A 23136-nucleotide genomic window follows, 5' to 3' on the forward strand; every position below is an offset into this window, starting at 1 on the left:
GGTTGCAGTAAGCCTTAACTGCACCACTGCATTCCAGCCCCGGTGACAAAGTGAGACTTTGTCTCAACAACAACAACAAAAAACTGATGTTTATTGTATCTATCTTCAAATTATCTTAGCTAGATTTTCTGGATAACTTGCTGCAGCTTCTCCATCAGCGCTTGCTACTTCACCTTGCACTTTTATGTTACAGACATGGTTCTTTCCTTAAACCTCATGAACCAACCTCTTCTAGCTTAAACTTTTTCTTCTTCCTCACCTTTCTCAGCCTTCACAGAATTGGAGACAGTAAGGCCTTTTTCTGTATTAAGCTTTGGCTTAAGGCAATGTTATAGCTTGTTTGATCTTCTGTCCATTCTATCCAAACCACTCAAGTTTTCTCCATATCAGCAATAAGGCTGTTTCTGTTTCTTATCACTTGTGTGTTCACTGGAGTAACAATTTAAATTTCCTTCAAGAACTTTTCTTTTGCATTCATAACTTGGCTGTTTGGTGCAAGAAGCCTAGCTTTCAGACTGTCTCAACTTTTGACATGTCTTCCTCACTAAGCTTAATTATTTCTAGATTTTGATTTAAAGCAAGAGATGTGTGGCCAAGGCCTTAGGAGTCCACCCCTTGCATCAGTGTGGGCTGGATGTGAGACATGGAGTCAAAGGAGATGATTTTGGAACTTTAAGATTTAATGACTTCCCTGCTGGGTTTCAGCTTGCATGGAGCCTGTAGCCCCTTTGGTTTGGCCAATTTCTTCCTTTTGGAATGGGAGTATTTACCCAATGTCTATACCCCCATTGTATCTTAGAAGTAACTAACTTGTTTTGATTTTATAGGCTCATAGGCAGAAGGGACTAGCCTGCCTCAGATGAGACTTTGGGCTGTGGACTTTTGAGTTAATACTACCTAAGACTTTGGGGGACTGTTGGGAAGGTATGATTATATTCTGAAATGTGAGAAGGACATGAGATTTGGGAGGGGCCAGAGCAGAATGATATGGTTTGGATCTGTGTCCCTGCCCAAATCTCACATCAAATTATAATCCCCAATGTTGACATTGAGGCTTAGTGGGAAGTGATTGGATCATGGGGACAGTTTCTAATGGTTTAGCACCCTCCCTCTAGTGCTGTCTGTGATAGAGTTCTCCCAAGAACTGCTAGTTTAAGAAGTGTAGTGTCTCCCTGCTGCTCCTGATCCTCCATGTGAAGATGTGCCTTTTCCCCCTTCACCTTCTGCAGTGATTGTAAGTTTCCTGAGGCCTCCCTAGCCAAGCTTCCTGTACGACCTACAGAACTGTGAGTCAATTAAACCTTCTTTCTTTATAAATTACCTAGTCTCAGGTAGTTCTTTATAGCAATGTGAGAATGGATTAATACAACGTGTAGCTCTCCTTTTCACTTGAACACTTAGAGGCCATTGTAGGGTTATTAACTGGCCTAATTCTAATAGTGTTGTGTCTCAGGGAATAGAGAGGCCTTAGGAGAAAGAGAGAGATGGGGGAACAGCTGGTAAATGGAGCAGTCAGAACACGTTATCAATTAAGTTCACCACCTTATACGGGTGCCGTTCATGACACCACAAAACAATTATAGTAGTAGCACTAAAGATTGCTGTCATCACCGATCACCGTAACAAATATAATAGTAATTAGAAAGTTTAAAGTATTCCCAAATTAGCAAAACGTGGCACAGAGATGCAAAGTGAGCACGTGCTGTTGGAAAAATGGTACAGATAGACTTGTTCTACACCGGATTGCCACAAATCTTCAATTTCTAAATAAACAAATAAATAACATCTGAGAAACACAAGAAAGCAAAGTACAATAAAATGAAATACACCTATATTTACTTAAGAGAAAAGAAAGCTACTTCCGTGCAAAGATGTGTACATGTATGTTCATTGCAGCTTTATTTGTAGCAGCCAAACAAGAAACAAGAAAAAATATTTTGGGGGAAAGTGTTGGCTTTCCACAAATAAAACCATTGGAACGCTTATTTTGGCAAGATTTTGTTGCCAGGAAGAAAAAAACGTCTGATTTTTTGAATGCATTCTTCATTGAGCATGCTGGTGAAGGATTTGAGTGATCCTCTCACTGAATACTAGCGGCTTTCTCTTCCTCCAAGCTTCTCTTTGCTCCTCTGGAGGGATAAAGGAGTAAAAAAGTTAGGATGGGAAGGAGGGGAAATGGAGCTGGTCTTTAACTTCAAGCATGATTGGTTTTCTCCTGAGGTATGTGAAACCAAAAACAATCCACCACCGGAAGGAGCATTGCCCTTCCAAAAATGAACCCACTTAATCTGTATGAGAAAACTGTGTTCTTCATATTAACATGAAGGAGCTGTTTTTTTGCAAAATAACCAGTGTCCTTGCCATTCCTGTGCTAAGGGCTCCTGTGCTCCTTCCTGCTCTGGTGACTTCCGGAGCTTCCTCATTCTACACAACAGCGAATGGTGGCAGTCAATCTGGCTTCTCTCCACCGCATGGGGCTTCTCTCATGACCACATTGAGGATTAGGTGATGGAATTGAAGCAGGAGTGTGCAGAAAGAAGTTTCAGTTCACTCTGCCACAAATGTACTATTTCCTCATGTAGACCAAATCCCAGCACACCACACATTAGCTCGGCAAACTCCTTAACTACTCTGAGCCTCAGTTTCTCCATCAATAAAATAAATTTAATAATGTTGGCCCCAGTAAGGTCAACATTATTTATAACCCTTCAAACAGGGTTGTTGGAAGGGTTGTAAGTAATCTGTGGATCATTCCTTCCCTGGGATCTGGAGCTCATTTAGTGATAGATACTATCATTATTGTTATTACTCTTACATTAATGTATGCACCATACAAATGCATATATTTACATTACAAATCAACCTGGTTAATGAATACAAAGCTGCAATCGTACTTTCTTTTTAATTAACTTGCTGTGCCAGAGAGGTAATAAAAGGAATGAAATCAGCATTTTTTTCTCAATGTGCCTTTCATCAATTAAGCATCTCGGTAAGTGCCTCTTTCCAAGGCTACAAATATTCCTGTCCCAACGCTTGTGGGTGAGCAGGGCCAGATGGAGAGGGTAGTGTGTCACTTCTCTGCTGTTCTGCCCTTATGCCCTTTGCAGAGAGGAGCCTGCTCAGGGCGTTTGCTTGTGAGTTGTGTGATTATGACTCCAACCTTGCAGAACCTTGACAGGGAGCAAAGAGTCCTGGGTTTTCATCAGGTGCTGCCAGTGGGTCTTTTCCATCTGACATATTAATTCCTGCCTCTTCCTGTAAAGATAATTCACGCTTCTTGGCGGCATTGTGCAGTGCACAATGCCGGGTGCCAGGAATCTCCTGCAAACTTCAGCAGGGCTGCATTGTAATGTGCCACTAGATTAATCCAGCCATCTAAAATGCATTTTTAAAAAGCCAAAGGTCCTTCCCATGAATAACCTGGTGGGTATTTGAGCTTCATTATAATTTCCCTCTAATGGAGTTTGGGGAAATGAAATGGGAGTTATTAGCCAGATTTATAAGGCTGTCTACTGAGAAAATAGGGATGAAGAGAGGCTGACTTAGCAGACAAGGTGCATTGGCTACCTCCCTAGCCAAGGAGAAAGAGCTGGCCCACAGTTTGCAAAGATGGAAAATATTCTTACCCAGCAAACACTTTTCCTGTGCTTCCAACAGAAGGCTGGCTGTGCTTTCATAATCTGAGGAAGCACTGCACATACATCCTCCAGCGGCCCCCTTTCTACACCTGAGTCTTGGATTCAACACCCCACTCTCAGAGCGCATCATGTCAGTGATGCAAATGGACTGTGCATGAAAACTCTCCCCCTGGTCTTTGGAGGGTGGAAAACCACTTCATTCAAGTACAGACACACATGTTGTATTGGAAATGGCTGGCCAAGGTTCCTGAAGGAGGAGGAAGCACTTGCCCTCCAAATGAAGCCAAGACAGACCCTGTTGCCTGGAAGAGACAGGCCTGGTGAGGCAAGAGCCTGGGGGCTCTGCGCAGCCAAAGGATGTCATGCAGCCACCGGCTACCCTGCGAAGGCAAGGGGGGCTTCTCGTGGTGGGCAGGAACTGCTGGGCCTGCAGTCGAGCTGTTTTCCACTTGTCTAGGGTATACCAGCTGCCTCTGCACTGTGCTTAGATGAGCAACTATAACACTGATGTTCTTGTTAAGGAACTGCATTGGTTTGCTGGGGCTTCCATAACAAAGTCCACAGACCGAGTGGCTTACCCAACGGAAGTCTGTTTTCCCACCATTCTGGAAGCTGAAAGCCCGAGATCAAGGTATGGGCAGGTTTGGTTTCTCCTGGGGCCTCTCTCCTTGGCTGGGAGGCGGCCAGCTTCTTGCTGTGTCCTCACATGGCCTTTCCCCTGTGCAAGCGCATCCCTGGTGTCTCTGCATCTTCTTGTTATGACACAGTGGTATTGGGTAAACATCCACCCCAATGACCTCATTTTAACTTAATTACCATTGTAAGGATGCTGTCTCCAAAACAGTCGCATTCTGAGGTGCTGAGGGTTGAACTTCAACAGATGTATTTGTAGGGACCAAATTCAGTCCATAGCAGGGACTTTTAGACTTCTTATTTATTTATTTATTTATTACTTTATTTTTATTTTTTGAGATGGAGTTTCACTCTTGTTGCCCAGACTGGAGTGCAGTGGCACGATCTCGGCTCACTGCAACCTCTGCCTCCTGGGTTCAAGTGATTCTCCTACCTCAGCCACCTGAGCAGCTGGGATTACAGGTGCCAGCCACCATGCCGGGCTAATTTTTTGTATTTTTAGTAGAAGAGGTTTCACCATGTTGACCAGGCTGGTCTCAAACTCCTGACCTCAGGTGACCCACCTGCCTTGGCCTCCCAAAGTGCTGGGATTACAGGCATGAGCCACTGTGCCTGGCCAGACTTTTTATGATCGCAATGTTCATATAAAGCCTTAATTGTCACTGAGGACCGGGTATTTACTGGACTTCAGCTGCATCTTCAAAGCTGACATGTGAGGCAGGTCGCATTATTGTTCACACTTTACAGATGAAGAAACTGAGGCACTCTGCCGTTAAGCACCTCGTCTGGTTAGTGGCAGGACTGCACCCATATCACAGGCTGCCGAAGCCTACACTTCCGATCGCCACGTTATTCTGCCTCTTCTCCTGCGTTTGTGACAGAAAAATGTGCACACTCTAGAAGATAAGAAAGAAAAGAAAAGCCACCCACAACTTTCTCCACCTGGGCTTTGTATGTAGATGTGGATTGTGTGACCTACTCCATTCTCCTGTCCTCGTTCCTCCTTCACACCGGCTAACGTCTTTGACACAGGATTGTTGGTGGCAAGGCCAAAGGAGAGCTGTAGGGACTTAAAAACTGTGTCTGCGGCCTGGCGCAGTGGCTCACACCTGTAATCCCAGCACTTTGGGAAGCTGAGGCAGGAGGATCACTTGAGGTCAGGAGTTCGAGACCAGCCTGGTCAACATGGTGAAACCCTGTCTCTACCAAAAATACAAGAATTAGCCAAGTGTGGTGGTGGGTGCCTGCAATCGCAGCTACTTGGGAGCCTGAGGCAGGAAAACTGCTTGAACCTGTGGGGCAGAGGTTGCAGTGAGCAGAGATCAGGCCACTGCACTCCACCCTGGGCAACAGAGTGAGACTCTGTCCAAAAAAAAAACAAAAAACAAAAAACTGTGTCTGCAAAATATAAAAGAGCATGGGACAGTGTTAAGGATACAGGGTTGGGGGTAAGCAGCAAAGCAGCAAGTTCCTTAGCAATGTGTGCAGTGTGAGCCCAATTTAAAACAAAACAAAACAAAAAAATTATCACTGGAATTCTAGGTAGATCTCTGGCTACTGGGCCTATGGGTGATATTCATTTTCCTCCTATATTACCTATATGTGTTTCCCATATTTTTTTAAATGTGCTATAATGAGCATGTAGACACAATGACCTCTGAAAGCAGAAGTAAAAACAATAAATGTCATAAGAGAAAAATGAAACTGTGCTGGCTCACAGCACCGCAGGTCCGATTCACTGATGCAGTCTCCATTCTGGAAGATTTCTCTGTTTGCCCCCAGAAGAGAAAACAAAGGCAGCAGACGGAGTCTGTGAGGAAATCTACTGGAAACAACATCCTGAGTGAGGAAAGCGACAAAAGAGCCACCTCCCTAAAAGCAGCCCAAAGTGGCCATTCAAATAGTAAAAATGACGCAGGGATTTGGAAACAAAGTCCCAGCTTGCAGTCAGAGCTTCCTGAGCCAGTGAAAACAGCAAGTGCGGAAGAAGCAGCCCAGGCTGCCCCGTGTCCCCAGGGCCCATGGCTGCCACCTTTGCCAGGACCCCTGGGGGCTCAGAGAGAGCTCCATTCTTCTCCTCCCAGGTGAAGGGTCAGCCCCGTGCCCCAGATGCCCAGCAGTCTAGGGGACATGCCAAGTTTTGCTTGTGGGGAGCAAGGCTGCCCTTGGGCAGGAACCCAGAAGTGGCCTGAGCTGGGCTGGGCATGTGTTTCACCTCAGGCCACCTGCTTCCTGCTGGGCTGCACAGCCGGGAGCCAGCGAGGCGGACACAATGGGCAAGACCCACGTCACTTTCTTAGGGGAAGAAAATTACTCTTTGTGGACCAAGAGATCAAGACAGGATATCTATAAGTGTTTAAAGAAAAGCCCAGTCTGCAGTTCCCTCCCTCCCTCCCTAAGCACTTCCGAAATGTCCCTCAACACGCCCGGCTCTTTAAATATCCAAACCCAGAATAAATGTGCACGCAGCATTTCCCCCAGCAACTGGGTCCACGCGGCTGCCAGCTGAGTCACAGATGTTAGAGCTGGGCCGGGCCTCTGAGATCACCAAGTTCAGGCTAAGAGCAGATTGACCAGCTCTCAGTACTTCTTCCTTGTGCAGACACTTGCTGGCTGTGTCACTGCTGGGCCCCTCTCCTCTCCCAGTGGCTCCCTGGGCTGTGCTGGTGCCACTCAGGTCTCCCTGTGCCCTTAATAACCACTGAACCACCCAGCCTAGGCTGCTAGGGCCACCGGATGCTTTTAAATGAGATGCTGAGTCTAGAGAGGCGAAAGAACTCCCTGCGTTGCACAACTTGTTCCTGGCGTAACTGGAGCTAAAACCTGGCGTGACTCGCCTCCTCCAGCTCTTTCCTGGACTCTTAACGGACGTCTTGGATCTGATGATTGTTTTGTGGGGCCGTCCTGTGATGGTGTGGGTGATTGCTATAGATTAGAAGTTGCTGAATGTACTTTCCTTCAGATCCCTCCAGATAGGTTTAGACAGGCGTTTTCTTAAGTTTTGGATTTTTATCAACTTGGACTATATGTGTGGTTTGGTTTTGTTTTTCATAAAAATTCTTTTTGGCCTCTGGTAAAGATAACTTCCACCAGACCTCAAAATGTGAAACAGATACAAGCAGAGCTGATCTGGTTGGAGCAGGAGCAGAATCCCAAAGCTCCCTCTCCCACAGCCTCCTTGTGCTGCACACCTCCACCCCCGCCCCCCCACCCCCGGCCATGTCCTGGGACTTGGAGCTCTGAGCAATCATTTGCAAAACACTGGGCTGTCAGTATCTGATGGACTTGCTCATATCTGAGAATCTGTGATTCGTGATTATGTGACTGTAGATAATGAAGGAAACGTCCCCAGGTTCCTGCCCTATCCTCCACCTAACTTGGCAGCATAGAGTAACAAATAAGGATGAGGAGAGACCTGACAGGTGTGCTGAATTTAAATGCACCCAGGGGTCATCAGTGAAATGTACACGCCCAAGCCCAACATAAATCATTCATTCCTTCATTCCTCCAACAAAAATTGACTGCTAGGCACAGCAGATTGTATGCAGGAAAGTAATTCACAGCCTTTATTCTTAAAGAGGTTTGGGTTTTATGTAAGAAAATCTGACATCTAAATACAAAAAAAAAAAATTATAAACACTTCCAATATAATGTTTTTCAGATTTTCATGATCAAGAGCCACCCTTTCCAGCAAGAATCACCATCAATGGCTTCATGGAAGAAGCAGCATTTGAAGAATAGTGTGATTTTGATAGGTGGAGCTGGGAGAGGAGAGCACTTCAGAATGAGGAAGCAGCGTGTTCAAAGGCCCGGGGGCCGTGTGGTCATACAGGCTGAACCGTATTCACCTCTTGGAAGCACATTCAGGTAATAGTGAAGGGAAGGGCAGCCATGGAATCAGTCACGTGGCAGCCCTGCTGGAAAGCACAGGTGTGTTCAGGAAATCCTGAGCTTGGGCAGACTGTGGGAGGGGTCCGAATGGGGAAGCAGAGAGATCAGGCAGGGACCTGGGCACAGAGGGCCTGGAAAGTCGGGCAAAGGCACCGTAGCTCCACTCTGCACACAATGGGAGGTTGCTAAGCGTTTTTGAGCAGGTAAGTGACAACAGGGTCAAGATTTCAGAAGCTGGGCCTAGCCATGGTATGAGGGTGAAATGGGAGGAGAGGGATGGAAGGCCAGGGCATGGTTGAAATTGCCGCTGCAGTGAAGGGGACAGGGAAGGGGCCAACTGTTGGGGGCAGGTGGTGCGGTTGGAAAAGAAGGGATAGGTGCAAGAGAATTTTTTTAAGTCCCGGGAAAATCAACCAGGTTTGACAAATAACTGACTCTGGAGGTCAGAGGAGTGCAACAGTCAGAGGGACCAGTCAGCCTGTTCTGGGAACCTGGGGAAGGCGTAGGGATCTTTTGCACTTTTACAGGAGACCACAGGGGTTTCTGCAACTGGATAGGCAAACGAGAAGTTCGATTTTAGGCCCGGGATGTCTGAGATGTTGGAGAGAGAGCCACTTCAAAGTACCAGCTTTACCCCAAGCAAGGCTTTCTTTATGTCACCACACACACGTACACAAAGACTCCTCTTAGTGTTGATAGTAAAACAGTCTGACTTGGAAGGAAGGTTATCGATTCCACTAGGCCCCATACTGCATTTCCTCCATCTGATTTTCTCCCCTTCTTCTCTCCTTCCCAGGCAACATGGGGCTCAATGCGAGAGAAAGCTAAAAATGCAACTTCCTTGTGGCAAACATGGGCAACGATTAGAAGAGCAAGGAAGGGGAATTCCCCCCGGTCCCATATTTTCCAGCTGAGCTGTCCTCGTCAGGCTAAACAGCGACAAAAATAATCACAGTTGCTTGCCACTTGGAATATTATTATCTGAACAGTTGGTGGATGTGAACTGTTTTTAAAACAGGCTATCAAAACAAACCCAGGGAGAACATCTGTGGGGCCACGGGCCTGCGAGTCAGCTGAGGAAGGAAGCCATAACCCAGCAGCCTCTCCATCAAGTGTCCTTGCAGGGTAGGCAAGGGGGCGTCCCAAAGATCACCAGGGTGGGGTGGGATGGCCCAGGGTGGGAGGAGGCAAAAACAGGAAAGCAAGGGTCCAGCATGCAAACCAATTCAGAGCAATATACAGAAATGCAACTTCTAGAAACAATGAGGCGTAGGTAACGTGGGACCTCGAGCAGCGATGGGAGGATGGGGTAGCTGCAGGCTCCACTGAAATCGCTTTAGGGCCTGGGGACATCTGCAGTGAAAACATCGCATGTTATTTTTAGCCATAAGTTGAAATCCATGTTATTTAGTATGATGTTTATAAAAAATAAATGGTAGGCAGCCTTTCCTTCCTTGCTTCTCCAGCCGTCGAAGAAACGTTTTTAGGTGCATACTTCTCTGCTTTGTTTAGCTTATTTTGCTTTTTAAAAACTGTAACAAATGAGGGCAAGGATAACACCTGTTTATTATTTAAAAGCTCGAATGAGGCCCAGGCTGAGGCACCTGAACTTCCTGGAGAGAAAAGACAGGGAACCAGAGAGTGGGCGCCGCGGTGGGAGAGCCGTGTCCCGCAACGCCCGGATCCCTTCTTTGCTTCTCTTTGACCTGGGGCAGGGAACAGCTTTCAAAACAAAATTCTTACAGGGGGTTTTGTTTGTGGTCTTTGTGTGTGGTGAATTTTTTTTAAGTAGAGAAAGGATTTCCACCGGCAGAATTGCTTCCTCCCCTCTCTTCTGGTCCCCTAATCCCCTCAATAAACCTTATAAACACCCCCCGACTCTCTCTCTCTCGGGTCTCCCCATTGTGTAGGGTGCTTGTGTAAAAAATAATTGCACCCTGTGGTTGAAGAATAAGCGAGCAGGTTTGATGTTTCAGGGGACAAGTTCAATTAAAGGAGGGAATGGAGATTATTTGAATGCCCTCTGGGCTGCAGATCTAAGGTCAGTTTTATTAGTAATTCTCCACTCAGTTTTATTAGCCATAAATATGATATTTTGATCTTAAAAACAAAAGCAACTGATGGCCCATGGATTTGTGTGCCAACTGCAGCCTGGAGGTATAACGAGGCGGACAGTGATTGGAGGTCTGGCAAGAAGCCTGTAATCTTCGATGCAGACGCTCTAGAACTGTCTTCCTCCTCTGCCCTGCCTCTCTGGGGTCCCGTACAGAGAGCCCTGCCAGCCTCCCTGAGCCACGTTCTCTCTCTCTCTCCTCCCAGCCATGAGAAACCACAGCTTTGGGGATCCCATGGCCCCAACAAGGATGGAGAGCTGTCTAGCCAGAGCTGAAGGGATGGTCTTGGAGAGCTGCGAGGCCAGACAGCATCTCGGGGGGGCCTGGGAGGCAGGAGGGCCAGGAGGATTCCTTCTCTAAGAGCCTGTCACTACTGGGGCTTTCCGTGCCCAGCATGAGGAGAACTTCATCCTTCAGCAATCACAGGCTCTCCAGATGAGTCCTTGAGAAGGCCAGAGTAGAAGCAGCTTTGGAACTGGGTAATGGGTAGATGCTGGAACTGTTTTGAAGTGACTGCTAGAAAAAGTCTGTAATGCTTTGAACAGAGCATTAAGGATGATTCTGGTGAGGGTGCAAAACAAGAGAATAGATACAGAGAAAGACTAAAACTTCTTAGAGATTACCTACCTGGTTGTGAGCAAAATGCTGTTGGGAACATGGACAGTAAAGGCCATTCTGGATGAGGTCTCAGATGGAAATGAGAGCCAAGACCATGCTTGTTATGAAGTGGCAAAGAACTTGGCTGAATTGGGTTCCTGCCTGAGAGCTTTATTGAAGGCTGATACGGTTTGTCTCTGTGTCCCCACCCAAATCTCATATCAAGTTGTAATTCCCAATGTTGGAGGAGGAACCTGGTGGGAGGTGATTAGATCATGGAGGTGGACTTCCCCCTTGCTGTTCTTCTGACAGTGAGTGAGTTCTCATGAGATCTGGTTGTTTAAAAGTATGTAGCACTTCCCCTTTCACTCTTTCTCTCCCACTCCACCACGTGAAGAAGGTGCTTGCTTCCTCTTCACCCTCTGCCATGATTGTAAGTTTCCCCAGGTCTCCCCAGCCATGCCTCCTGTAGAGCCTGTGAAACTGAGTTGATTAAACCTCTTTTCTTTATAAATTACCCAGTCTCAGGTAGTTCTTTATAGCAGTGTGAGAATGGACTAATACAGAAAATTGATACCAGAGAAGTGGGGCATTGATATACCTGAAAATGTGGAAGCAACTTTGGAACTGGGAAATGAGCAGAGGCTCAGAAGAAGATAGGAAGATGAGGGAAAGTTTGGAACTGCCTAGAGACTTGTTGAATGGTTGTGACCAAGATGCTGAAAATATGAACAGTGAAATCCAGGCTGAGGTGGTCTCGGATAGAGATGAGGAACTTATTAGGAACTGGAGTAAAGGTCACTCTTGCTATGCTTTAGCAAAGAGACTGGCAGGCATTGTGCCCCTGCTCTAAAGATTTGTGGAGCTTTGAACTTGAGAGAAATGATTTAAGGTATCTGGCAGAATAAGTTTCTAAGCAGCAAAGTATTCAGGATATGGCCTGGCTGCCTCTAATAGCCTACATTTATTTGCATAAACAAAGAAGTGACCTGAAACTAGAACTTATATTTAAAAGTGAAGCAGAGCATAAACGTTTCAAAACTTTTCAGCCTAAACATGCAATAGTAAAGAAAAACCTATGTTCTGAGGAGGAATTCAAGGCTGCAGAAATTTACATAAGTAAAGAAGAGCCGAATGTTAATAGCCAAGACAAAGGGGAAAATGCCTCCAGGGCATTTCAGAGACTTTAGGGGCAGCCCCTCCCATCACAGGCCTGGAGGTCTAGGAGGGAAAAATGGTTTCATGGGCCGGGCCCAGGACCCTACTGCTCTGTGCAGCCTTGAGACATGATGCTCTTCATCCCAGCCACTCCAGCTCCAGCCATGGCTAAAAGGATCCAAGGTAAGCTTGGGCCACTGCTTCAGAGGGTAAAAGTCCCAAGTCTTGGCAGCTTTCATGTGGTGTTGAGCCTGTGGGTACACAGAGGCAAGAGTTGGGGTTTGGGAGCTTCTGCCTAGATTTCAGAGGATGTATGGAAATGCCTGGATGTGCAGGCAGAAGTCTGCTGCAGAAGTAGGGCCCTCATGGAGAACTTCTACTAGGGCAGTGCAGAGGGGAAATGTGGGGCTGGATCCCTCACATGGAGTCCTCACTGGGGTACTGCCTAGGGGAGCTGTAAGAAAAGGGCCACTGTCCTCCAGATCCCAGAATGGTAGATCCACCAACATCTTGCACCATGTGCCTGAAAAAGCCACAGTCACTCAATGCCAGCCTGTGAAAGCACCTGTGGGGGCTGTACCCTGCAGAGCCACAGGGGTAAAGTGGCCTAAGACCTAGCGATCCCACCCCTTGCATCAATGTGACCTGGATGTGAGACACAGAGTTAAAGGAGATTATTTTGGAGCTTTAAGATGTAATGACTACCCTGCTGGGTTTTGGACTTGCAAGGGGCCTGTAGTCCCTTTGTTTTGGCCAATTTCTTCCTTTTGGGTTGGGGGCATTTACCCAATGCCTGTTCCCCCATTGTATCTTGGAAGTAACTAACTTGTTTTTAATTTTACAGACTCATAGGCAGAAAGGACTTGCCTAGTCTCAGATGAAACTTTGAACATCAACTTTTGAGTTAACGCAGGAAAAAGTTAAGACTTTGGGGGACTATTGGAAAGGCATTATTATGTTTTGAAATGTACAAGAGACATGAGATTTGGGAGGGGCCAGGAGTGGATTGATATGGTTCGGCTCTATGTCCTCATGCAAAGTTCATGTCAAATTATAATTCCCCATGTTGGAGGAGGGACCTGGTGGGAGGTGATTGGGCTTATGGAGGCAGATTTCTCCCTTATTGTTCTTCTGATAGTGATCAGAAGATCTGGTTGTTCTCTGGAAGAGATCAGTACCTAGGGCCCAGCAGGAAAACAGGTGGCCAACCAGAGAGCTGGAATGGGGAGCAGAGGGACCGGGGAGCCTGCGGTCTGCAGCAGTGAGAGGTGGGCACAGAGCCAGCCTGGGAGGTGAACGGCACAGGACATTAGAGGCAGGACAGACCTCACAACTATTGCCATACATCCCTTCTGCCTCTTGGCTTGGGTTTGGAGAGACAGACCTAAGCCAAGATCTCGCAAGATCTGGTTGTTTAAAACTGTGTAGCACTTCCCCGTTTGCTCTGTCTTCCACTCTGCCATGTGAAGAAGGTGCTTGCTTCCCTGTCACCTTCTGCCATGATTTTAATTTTCCTGTGGCCTCCCCAGCCATGCTTCCTGTACAGCCTGCAGAACTGTGAGCCATTTCAACCTATATTCTTTGTAAATTACCCAGTCTCAGGTTTGTTTGTTTTTTTTATAGCAGTGTGAGAACAGACTAATAAAAAGGCAGAAGTTAAAGGCAATGAACTACGATATCTGGTGGAAGAAATATCTAAGCAGCAAAGCATTCATGGTGCTGTGTGGCTTCTTTGAATTGCATATAGTAAGATTCAAGAGAAGATAAATGATGTAAAGATGAAATTTATCATTAAAAGGGAAGCAGAATAGAAATATTTGGAAAATTCTCAGACTGGTCATATAAAGAATAAAAAGTGTGTTTGTATAGGTGGGAACTGAACAATGAGATCACTTGGACTCGGGAAGGGGAACATCACACACCGGGGCCTATCATGGGGAGGGGGGAGGGGGGAGGGATTGCACTGGGAGTTATACCTGATGTAAATGACGAGTTGATGGGTGCTGACGAGTTGATGGGTGCAGCACACCAACATGGCACAAGTATACCTATGTAACAAACCTGCACGTTATGCACATGTACCCTAGAACTTAAAGTATAATAATAATAAAAAAAAAGTGTGTTTGTGAGAGAATACTAAGAGTGTGACCAGGCCGCTGTTTGCTCCTCTTTTTATAAAAGTGAGAGTGAGAGATGGTGAGAGGTGAGTTGGGAAGGGTGAGGAGGAAGGCAGTAAAAATGAGATCAAGATGACAGAAAGGTGTGGGGTAAAGGGAAGGAAATGGGGCTGAAAAAAATGAGAAAGAAAGGAAACTCACGTTTATTCCACTTTTCCTGAGTGCCAGAAGAATATTAGGCATCTGCTGGGGCAGAGAGCCCCACACAAAGGTAATTTCATGAATGAAAGGAGGTTCCATTCATTCATTTGTTCATCAGATATGTTTTGAAGCATTTCCTATGTGTCAGACACTGTTGTAACCATTGGTCACATGACAGAATGAAACCAAGGTCAATGCCTGCCCTCATGGGGTCATGTGGACTGGGGCAGTGTAGAGTGCTGTGGATGTTAGCTCACTCACTCACAGCAACTCCAAGAGGCTTGGAGAAGGTTACTGACTTGCTCAAGATCCTGTGGCCAGTAAGTGGTCAAGAGGGCCTTTCAATGAGGATTTCCTTGGCTTTAAGTCAAAACCCACTGAAAAAAAGGAAAGTCCTGTGCTTTGAGAGGGCCACAGCAGGAAGTACCCAACATTCTTATGGGAATGGTACCAAGAAAATGCAGGCATCTCTGACAAAGCTGCCCTAGAATGGCCTCACTGGTACCTGGGGGCACTTCATATTGGCATTGAGAACATTAATTCCTCCCGAATTCAGGAGCTGAAGTTCAGGCATGGGCTGTGGAGCTGGCCTTGCGATTTGAGTGTGGGTGAGGATGTCAGGGAACTCATGCTCTCTCCTCATCACAATCTGGTCCCCAAGCCTCTGCCTTCCACACTGCCGACCTCCACAGCTCCTGAGTCTTGTCTCTCCAAACCCAAGCCAAGAGGCAGAAGGGATGTGCAGCAATCATCGTGAGGCCTGTCCTGCTTCTCTAGTGTCCTGTGCCATTCACCCCACAGGCTGGCTCTGTGCCCACCTCTCACTGCTGCAGACCCCGAGCTCTCCTGTCCCTCTGCTCCCCATTCCAGCTCTCTGGTTGGCCACCTGTTTTCCTGCTGGGCCCTAGGCACCGATCTCTTCTATCTCTACTTCCTTCCTGGCCTTCCTCTCGTTCATGCAGGACATTTCCCTGTCTTGGGGATTCTACTTGCCCATCCGAGGGTTTGCAAAGCCTGACAGCCCTGCAGGATGGGCTTGGTCCTGCTGTCCCTCTGAAAGCCCAAATTCACAACAATTAACTCACTTTCTTTCCCTGGATGAACTGCTCCCAAGTTCAACACCTGGGTAAGTGCTCCAACCTCCTTCTGCCACTTCAGTGGGGACCTCCTCCCCTTCCCCACGCCACCCCCAAGCACGAAGCGGGTGTCCCCATCTCCACTACTCCTACTTCGTCCTCAGCCTCCTGCCCACTGCACCCTCCCAACCCCTTCCCCAGATGGTATCCAGGATGAGCACTTGAAGAATGAGCCTGATTATCTCATTCTAACCAACCAACTCTTGCAGATCTTGAGATTTTTAAAGCTTCATTTTAGGCTTCCCTTTGCTAACAGACTTTTCTTAGTCTGATTCTAGCCTGTCTTTTCAAACCTCTGGTTCTATACCCCTCACAGGCCTCCCGCTACACACATACACACACATGTACACACACACACACACGCACATACATACACACCATACTCTGGGCACACCCATCTAGTTATTCACCCGTGCAGTCCCTGCTGCCGATATTTGCACTTGGGACGTGACACTGATGCTTGTTATATTTCTTAAACATACCACATGTTTATGTCTTCTGTGCTTTTCCTCCTATTATTCCCTCTGTTGGGAATGTCATCCTCCCTTTCAGCCTAACATAATCCTATCCCTTCTCTTCAGGACCCCTTTCCTTCTATTATTCCCTCTGTTGGGAATGTCGTCCTCCCTTTCGCCCTAATATAGTCCTGTCCCTTCTCTTTAGGATCTGGTCCAACAGCACCTCCTCCATGAAACCTGCTTCCCTGATGTGTCTCTTACATTCCCACCATCCAAAATCTGACAGCTCTTGCAGGAGGGAGCCCGACGCGCTCATCTTCTGCATCCGCAGCTGCTGCCGGGGACCAGTGCATTTGCTGCATGAGTGAATGAACCAACGTCCCAGTCATTCCGGAGCATTCTTAAGGCTGGTCTGTCTCCCCAACGAAGCCTGGGCCCCCAGAGTCACCGAGCTGTGCACACAGAGAGATAATCATCTTGGTGTCTGTCTGGCCCCAGAAGCTGGGTGATGTCGCTAAGAAAGCCAGAGCTGCTTTGCCTCCTATATTGCTACTGAAATTTGCAACTCAACTGTTGCATAACCAAGGGAATCTGGCTTCCCTCTGAACATCCCTCCCACTTAGTTTGAGAAATAGAGAGAGAGTCAAAGTTAGGTCAAGACTCACCTGAGGAGGCCCCTGGCCCACCATCGAGGTCATGCCTGTCACTCCCCAGGCTGCCCCTCCCGGGGAATGGGGTCATGCGGGATTAGGGGGTAGCTCACTCCCAGTGGTGACTGGATTGCCCTGGGGAGGGGGACAAAGAATCAGAGCACAGGCCGTTCTCACTTCTGACCAGGGAGATTGCACACTCTCCCTCCTTCCCTCTTGGAGGAACATCTGCAATTCAGGGACTTCTGCAAAAATTTCACACTCAGGGCTAAGAGCAATTCTGTTTCTTGGAGGATTCTAGCTTGGCTTAGAGGAGGTTTGTACCCTCCTCCAGTTAAATGAACCAAGTATTTGGGAAATTACCTCACAGAGTCATGCCACCAACACCAAATGAGAGCCATCTGTACAGATGAAACAGTTAGGAGCTTTTGTGTCACTGCGGGCCGAAATGTGTAGCCCATTCATTGTGAGAGGAGGCACTTTATTCCTGAGTTTCTTTTTTTTTTTTTCTAACACAGAAGACGCCTCAGTCAGCGCGTAGGAAACAGGAAGGAACCCGTTGTTTTAAATAGCAGACAGCAGAGAATTGACTCATTATGGTCCGCTTGCTGGAGAGTGTCAGCCAGAAGGCAGCCAGCCCAGCCCCCACAGCCCCAAGACACGGGTCAGGGGGCATGGCTGGGATTTTCTCACAGAGAGTCTGAGAGAAGCCAATTCAAACCCCTTTCAGAGGGAACTGGTGAAGCCCCAGGTTTCTGTCTTACTAGAGACTTCACCACACACGGCTCTCTTAAAAATATATAAGAATAAGAAAAGACAAAAACAAAAGCCCCCGTAAAAACCTACAAGAATACCTGGAAGTCAGACATCCTGTGTTTCTCTTTCCTACTCTGAATGACTCCGAGTAGGACAAACACAGTTCCAAGCCTCCTTTCTTATCTTGGCAATTGCTTCTTTTCACTCTTCTGGGGTTTACAACAGTTGGCCCAGGGGTGTGAGGGAACAGACGGGAGCAGCATCTGCTGGGACAGAGGGCCCTACACAAAGGTAATTTCATGCAGGGAAAATGCATCCCCCTCCCCCCCAACCCCGGGCTGCAGGGCCCAGGAGCCCAAGGGTTAATCTGCCTCAAATCCATCACTGTGACAGCCAAGCACACAAATTAGTCCTGCCCAAGCTGTCCGGACCTCTGAATTTAATTTTTTAAAAGTGCTTTGTATTGTTTCTGATGTTCAGATTGGAGTCCAGGTGTTGTGATGGAACCCGGGGGAGATGAGAGGGTAAGACCCTCGTGTACTGCATCTCACATCGCCCTCCAATGTCCTGTGTCTTCTTTGTCAAGGCAGACTAAGGGCGACCTAATTTCCAACACACAGGCCCAGGAACCTTGAAACTGACCCGCTCGAGCCTCCTTGCAAGCCTCTCCAGCTGTGAAAATCCCCTGGCTTGTAGTCCTATGTCATCCACAGGATGCTTTTCCTGCATTTTGCAGACAACTGCTGATCCCCAAGGGCAGGCCATGCGTGGCTGTATCTCCCATCCAGAGAACATCTACAAAGCTCACGTAGCCATGGAGGCTCATAGTTTGACCTGAAACTGATGGTGACTCCTGTCACCAACAGGAGTGGTCAAAACATCCTTTTTGGAGTATTAAGTGTTTGTAGAACCCTGGACATTTATGGCAGCAGAGTTTGTAGCAGCCTCAAAGAGAAATCTTCCCCCGCCATTGCCCCTTTCTAGAATCACACCAAACACTTGGGGTTTTCAGTAGAGTCTGGAGGCAATCCCGGAGACTGAGGAGGGGGAGAGCCTTCTACTTTTCCATTTCTCCCAAGCCATTTTGTATGCCTACAGGTGTCAGTATAAACCAAAGAATGTGTCTCAGATGAAAAGTTAGAGTAACCATATAATTTATTGTCTAAACCTGGACACCGATGAGAGTGAAAAGGAGAGCTATTAATAATGATGCCAGAATGACAGGTGTAGACAGTGACTGTCCCAGGCAAACTGGGACATATGGTCATGCTATGACCATGAGCTCTAAATTGGTGCAGGCTCCAGTGCTGGCCATCTATTAGGTTTATTTATAATATAATACCCAAGTGACCCTAGGTCCACAGGGTAGAGGGGGTTGAGGAGGGTAAGGAAGGTCAGCAACCATGCCTGTCTGAAGACCATGTGGAGGTAAGGAATGGGGAGAAAGGGAATCAATTTAATCTAGAAAAAGCTGACTCTGCTACAGACTTGAGGAAATCCAGGTCCTTTTTTTTGTCTGAGCTGCTACTTGCTCTCAGCAAAGAAATTGAGTTCTGCCAACCCCCTCTCCAGCTACAAAATGCAGCAGAGTCCTGGATCCTGAGGTTGGTTGGAATTCCAGGCCCACTAACCCCACTACCTTCTGTGAGTCCATCAGAAGACAGGACCTCAGGTCTGCAACATTTATTTATCCTTGACTTTCTGTCAAAAAGTCCAAGCAGATGGTATTCTCCTTCATCCCTTCTTCCAGAGAGTGACAGATCCACTGCTCAAAATCCTTTCCCCACCCTGAGCAAGGCTACAGCAGAAACCATTTTCTTCTAGGCCTTACCTGTTTAACCCAGCCAGCAACAGGTTTATAAAAGACAACTTCCTCTATTTCCAGAGGCAAAAAAAAAAAAAAATCTAAAGTAGTCTATTTAAAATTTTCTCTCCTCAGACCCCAAAGAATAAAAAAAGTTTTTAACTATTGGATGGAAATTCTTTTTTGTTCACTTAAAACAGATTATCCCCTTCTAGAGTAGAAACAGTTAATTGGCCTACAAAATAGTATTCTATAACATGTCTTGTCCTTATCCTCAATCCGTAAGCAAAAATTATGTTGAAATCTAATTGAAATGATCCAAAGTGGCTTCAAAGATAAAATTATTCTTCCAGAAACATGGTACTGTGGATAGACAATTCAAGAAAATTCCTTTGGATATCATACATACCACAACATATCACTTGAAAAAGAAAAAAATCCTTTATGTAACTATAAAAAATAAGAAACATATTTTGCATTCTTATATAAATTCAATTGAATAATAGATTAGAACTTAAAATCGGTTTTTGTCAGAGTCAGTTCTCTCATTATCATGCTTTCCTTTTCCCTGAATAAAGCTATTATTAGTGGACTCATCATTTACTAGACTGTGATCTCCCAAAAGACAAAGACTTTTACTTTGTTCATATTTTTGCTTTAAGAAAAATATACAATAAATATTTGATAAGTATGTAAGTAAAAAGTCATACTAAGCTTCAAATTATAGCAATAAATATAAATGGCTTATATTTCTCCAAAGCTTCAGATTGAAATGAAAAAGCAAACTTCAGTAATTTTCTGCTTACAAGAGTTATATCTAAAACAAGCCAGGTACGGTAGTTCACACCTATAATCCCAGCACTTTGGGAGGCTGAGGTGGGTGGATTGTTTGAGGTCAGGAGTTCAAGACTAGCCTGGTCAACATGGTGAAATCCCATCTCTACTAAAAATACAAAAATAGCTGGGCGTGGTGGCACATGTCTGTAATCCCAGCTATTCGGGAGGCTGAGGCAGGAGAATCAGAATCCCTTGAACCTGGGGGGTGGATGTTGCAGTGAGCCAAGATTATGCCACTGCACTCCAGCCTGGGCAACACAGCGAGACTCTGTCTAAAAACAAACAAACACAACAACAACAACAAAAGAGTTATATCTAAAACAAAATGGGCCAAACATACTAAATATAATAGGATTGTGGTAGCCAAAAATAAGAAGAAACATGAGCAAAAAGAAAAAAAATTGGCAATATTAATATAGCAGAAGTAGAATTTAAAGCAAATCATTAAATCAAAAAATCAAAACAACATTTCTACATTCTCAAGGTCAAATCAACTGGATTTGCATGTAATTACTTATTTTGTACATTTCTGTTTGTTTAGGGGTGTGCCAAAAAGCCATTTGGGGATTTATGTATTCAATCTTTTGTGAGCAAAATAATCTGAAATATTCACCAAATATGATAACAATATACATAAAGTAAAAAACTAGAAATACATAAATTATTGACCAAAAAAAATTGCCATGAGATGCTTTAATGGATCTATGATGTGTCCATAGCAGATAAAGTAAATTTAAAAATAAAATACTTGGATTGTGATGATAATGAATTATTTTATGTTGAGTTTTGCTTCTGGTTAGGATATAAAAAATTCCAAGAAATCCTGGCTCTCACCCTAACAGCCAAAACAACCTGGATAAGCTAAACAATAGTTTTTCTGAACCCCAAAGAGACCTGAGGATGCAAAGTAACCTAAATTAATTCAACTCCCAAAAATGACAAACTATTTGTAGGAGACAAGATTCCTACAGCTGCTCTTACCCTTGCAGTGCTAACATGTCAGGAGGAGGAAGAATATTTGATAATTGAGGATAAGGAGAAACCAGCTGAATCTCTAAAAAATTTTAACAATTATGTATGGACTGGCATTCTATAGATTAGAGTCCCAAGCACAGAATTAGGCTGTTCCCCTCCAGTAATGCCTTCCACAGATTTCAACAGGTTCTCAGGAGCACTGTGCCAAAGGCTGGGAGGCAAGGCGGGAGAAGTGAGAGAGATACTGCCTGAGATGTGTGAGTTCCCCACCAAGTTCAAAGCAGCCAACCTATGAAGGTAGGGGAGTGGAGTAGCAAAGTCAAGAAAAACCAACATGAGGCACCATGGACTTTTGGCTACCAAGAGAAGAAGGCAGAGAAGGACAGCTGAGAAAAATTGCTTCAGAAATTTCAGGCAGATAGAGATCTTCCCAGGTACAAAAAGACTGGGGCAAGACCAGAAAGCAAAGAGAATGCCTACAACTCAAAATGCTGGTAATAAGGTGGTCAAGCTGTAAAATTCAGAAAGCTGGAAGCTCAGCTATAAAGAACTAAGAATTCTCCAGAACCTTACCAGTACTCACACTGCCAAGGCCCAGAGAAAGGAAAGTCCTGATTATGCTCTTAAAATATTTGCATCTATTCATAAACCAAATCAAAATAAAGCTACAATAAAATCTGTACCCAACCACATAAATTTTAACTCAGTCCCCCACTCTAGTACCTTTCTGGAGATAACTATTATTTACTTCATTCTTTATTGTTCTTTTATGCAAAATAGCTGGCATCAATCAAAAATTATAAGACACGTGAAGAGTGATGAAAATGTAATTTAGGATCAAGAGTAGAAATAGTCAATAGAAACAGACAGATTGTCTCTGATTCAGATTTTGGAATTGCCAAAGATTTTTAAATAGCTATGGTAGGAATGCTAAAGAATGTAGTAGGAACACAGAAAACACACATGAGGAGATAGGGAATTTATAGAGACATGGAAGCTATAAAATAATCAAATGGAAATGCTAGAAATTTTTTAATGCAATATTAAAAATGAACTCAACTGATAAACTTAGTGAGAGACTGGACTTGCAAAGAAAGAAATCAGTAAACTTACAGACAGGTTAATAGAATTTTTTTCAATTTGAAACAAAGAGAAAAAGCAAGTGAAAACAACAGAACAAAGAACTCGACATCTGTGAGACAATATCAAATATTAAGCAGTTCCATGTATGCGTGACTGGAGTCCCTGGAGAGGGCAGAAAGAAGAGGAAAGAAAAATACTTGAAGAGATAATGGCCAATATTTCCTCCAAATCAATTCAAGGAGCTCAGAAAATCCTAAGCGAGATGAATGAGAAGAAAATCACACCAAGGCACAACACAGCCAACTACTGAAAATCAATATAAAAGGCAAATCTTCACAGCAACCACCTGGAATCCCAGCCCTCTGGGAGGCCAAGGCGAGTGAATCACTTGAGCCCAGGAGTTGAGGACAAGCCTGGGCAACATGGCAAAACCCCATATCTACAAAAAATACAAAAATTAGCCAGGCATGGTGGCACACGCTTGTAGTCCCAGCTACTAGCTGGGGTAAGGTGGGAGGATCACCTGAACCCAGGAGGTTGAGGCTGTAGTGAACCAGAATTGTACCACTGCATTCCAGTCTGGGCGATGGAGTGAGATCCTGTCTCAAGAAAAAAAAAAGAGCAACCAGAGAAAAAGTACATATTGTTTCATACCGGAAGCAACAGAGGCAAAGGACAATGGAACAGTATCTTTTTTTAAAGTGCTGAAAGAAAAAAATGTTAATCCAGAATTCTACATCCAACACAAATTTGCTTGGAAAATGATGGCACAATGAAGATCTTTCAAACACACAAAAACTTAAGTAATTTATTTCTAGAATATGTGAATCATAAGAAATGCCGAAAGAAGATTTTTCAGGTTGAAAGAGTTGTATCTTTCTTAGGGGAAATCGTATACCAGATAGACTAGATAGACCCCTAGATCTGTAGGAAAGAATGAAGAACAGGGAAGCTAAACAAGAAGGCAATCGTTATTATGAAAGACATCATCATTGTTGTAGTAGTAGTAGTAGTAGTAGTAGTAGTAGTAGTAGTAGTAGTAATAGTAGTAGTAGTAGTAGTAGTAGTGTGTGTGTGTGTGTTCCTAT

At 45.3% G+C, this 23136-nt stretch overlaps 1 long non-coding RNA gene across 1 annotated transcript; it reads left to right on the top strand.

The window, feature by feature from the left end:
• Positions 1–6828: 6828 nt before the first annotated feature.
• LOC144331098 (uncharacterized) lies at positions 6829–11390 on the top strand. Its single transcript, XR_013397984.1, has 3 exons — positions 6829–8138; positions 8959–9287; positions 10482–11390. It is a non-coding gene; the product is annotated as an uncharacterized LOC144331098 (long non-coding RNA).
• The last annotated feature ends 11746 nt before the right edge of the window (positions 11391–23136 follow it).

Source organism: Macaca mulatta, chromosome 9, assembly GCF_049350105.2.
Source record: "Macaca mulatta isolate MMU2019108-1 chromosome 9, T2T-MMU8v2.0, whole genome shotgun sequence".
NCBI lineage: Eukaryota > Metazoa > Chordata > Mammalia > Primates > Cercopithecidae > Macaca > Macaca mulatta.